General features: G+C 77.7%; 1 non-coding gene across 1 annotated transcript; it reads left to right on the forward strand.

Moving 5' to 3' along the window:
- The first annotated feature begins 1354 nt into the window (after positions 1–1354).
- On the forward strand, positions 1355–1507 carry LOC140692239 (5.8S ribosomal RNA). The gene has a single exon (XR_012067810.1). It is a non-coding gene; the product is annotated as a 5.8S ribosomal RNA (ribosomal RNA).
- The last annotated feature ends 993 nt before the right edge of the window (positions 1508–2500 follow it).

Consider the following 2500-nt stretch of genomic DNA (forward strand, 5'->3'; position numbering starts at 1 on the left):
TCTCTCTCTCTCTCTCTCTCCCCGCCCGACCTCCCCGCCACTTCCCGAGAGGCGGGTCCGAGGGCTCTGTGGGCTGGGCCGTGCCCGCCCCCCCTCCCCATGCCGCGCCCTCGTCTTCCCGGCGCCGGCCGCTCCTCCTGGCCGTGGCGGCCTCCCGCTGCTCGCCCTGGGCCGGTTCCCCCGGGTCGGTCGTCGGCCCTCTGCTCCTCCGATCCCGCCGCCCCGCCTTGCCACGTGCCTCTCGCCTTTCCCCCCCCACCCGAGCGAGCTTCGGGCCTCTTTTCCCCGTCCGGCCGCCTCTCGCCTCCCGCCCCACACGCCCCACACGCCCCACACGCCCCACACGCCCCACACGCCCCACACGCCCCACACGCCCCACACGCCCCACACGCCCCACACGCCCCACACGCCCCACACGCCCCACACGCCCAAGGCGCCCCGCCCGCTTGCGCCCCGCGTCCCGTCGTGGGCCCCCCTCGTCCCCCGTGGCGAGAAGGGGACCCCGGGAACTGCGGGTGCGGGTTGGGGGTCCTGCCGGGCCTTGGGGGGTTGGGGGTGGAGGTGGGAAGGAGGGCGTGCGGTCTGTCTGGACGCGGGGGGAGGGCCCTCTCTGCCCGGCCTCGTGGGGAGTGGGGTTAGGTTGCCGTCGGCACGCGTTGGCGTTGGCGTTGGCGGTGGGACTCGGTGGTGGCGGGGGGCGGTGGCCGGCCGGTGCACGGTGTGGCCCCGTGTCGAGGGCCCGCGGCGGCGAGGACCGCCGGCCGTGGCCGGAGTGTGGCGGTCGGCGTCGGGGCGGTGGCCGACGTTTGGGGCTCCGGGTGGGGGGGGTCCGTGCCGTCCACGCCTCCCTCGCCCGCCTCGCCCTCTCCAGGTACCTAGCGCGTCCCGGCGCGGAGGTTTAAAGACCCTTAGGGGGGAGTCGCCCGTCCGCCTTGGGGTCGGGGCGGTCGGGCCCGTGGGGACTCGGGAGGTCCGTCCCTCGTCGTCCCCCAGACTCCGCCTCCCCTGGGCCGGGGCGCCGCACCACGTCGCTCGCCGCCGCCGCCGCCGCCGCGGCCGTCGGGTGGGGCCTCGCCCGCCCGGCGGCCCGTCGGGACGGTCGGTGGCCGCGTGGTTGGTGCGCCCCCCGCGTCCCTGCGGGAGGCGGGAACCCCCGGGCGCCTGTGGGGTGTCCGAGCCGGCACGCGCCGTGTCGGTGCCGGCTGCGCCCCGTTGTGAAACCTTCCCGACCCTCCGGTCTGATTTCTCTCTGACTCGGCCGGCCCGAGGCGACCCCCCACCTCACCCTCCCGGGGTGTGGTGGGCGGGAGACGTGCCGTGCCACAGAACCAAAGGCAGAAAAAAATTCTCGTACGACTCTTAGCGGTGGATCACTCGGCTCGTGCGTCGATGAAGAACGCAGCTAGCTGCGAGAATTAATGTGAATTGCAGGACACATTGATCATCGACACTTCGAACGCACTTGCGGCCCCGGGTTCCTCCCGGGGCTACGCCTGTCTGAGCGTCGCTTGACGATCAATCGCGCCCCCCCCGGGTGTGTGCCCGTGGGGGGGTCGCGCGGCTGGGGGTTTCCTCGCAGGGCCGCGGTGCCCTCCGTCCCCCTAAGTGCAGACACGGTGCCTCTGCCCTCGCGCCGTCTGTCCCTCCTGCGGCCGACCCCGCCCCCGCGCCCGGGAGGGTGCGGGCGGCGGCGGGCGGCCGGCAGGCGGCGGCAGGCGGCGTCGAGGCCCGGGAGGTGCCGCCCGCGAAAGGGAAGGGAGGAAAAAGATGGGGGGGGAGCTCGCGCGTGGCCGTGGCCATGGCCGTGGCCGTGGCCGCCGCGGTCCCACCGGGAGCCCCCCTCGCGCCGCAAGCGGTCTCTGGGGCGCGTCCCCGGGTGTGTCGCGGTGGTGCCGGGGTGTGGGTGGGGGCGGTTTGGGCCTCCGGGCCGCGCCGCCCCCCACCCCCCTGCCGCGCGCCCCCGCGGCCCCCGCCTCGCCCCGTCGGGACGGGCGGCTCTCGCCGTGGCCGAGGCGCGCGCGCGGCCGCGCCCCGGGGATGCGTGCCCCGGCGGTGACCCGCGGGACGCCGCGGCGTCGCTCGCCGCTGCGCGCTTTCCCCCGGGCTGCGGCCGCGGCCGCGCTTCGTGCCCCTGGGCCCTCGGGGTGGCGTTCGTCGGGGGGGGGGGGGGCGCCGCCGGGCGTCCGTCGCCCGTCGGGGACGTCTCGTGGCCGTGCGGAGGACGGGTGGGAGCGGAGCGGAGCGGGGCGGCTCGCGCCGGGGCGGTTGGCGTCGCGTGGTGGGGGAAGGGGCCCCGACGGTCGCCGCGGGGCGGCCGCCGGGTTCCTCCCGACCCGCCCGCCTCCCGACCGACGGCGGCCGCCGCCGCCGCCGCCCCCTCTCCCCTCCTCCCCGGCACGACGATGCCTCCGGCCTGGGCCCGGCGTCGCGCGCGCCTTCCCCTCTCGCCGCCGCCCGCCCGTCCCGTGCCACGTCGCCGGCTCGTGCTCCCGTCCCGTCC

The sequence above is a fragment of the Vicugna pacos genome, unplaced genomic scaffold (assembly GCF_048564905.1).
Source record: "Vicugna pacos unplaced genomic scaffold, VicPac4 SAC-SAT, whole genome shotgun sequence".
Taxonomy (NCBI): Eukaryota; Metazoa; Chordata; class Mammalia; order Artiodactyla; family Camelidae; genus Vicugna; species Vicugna pacos.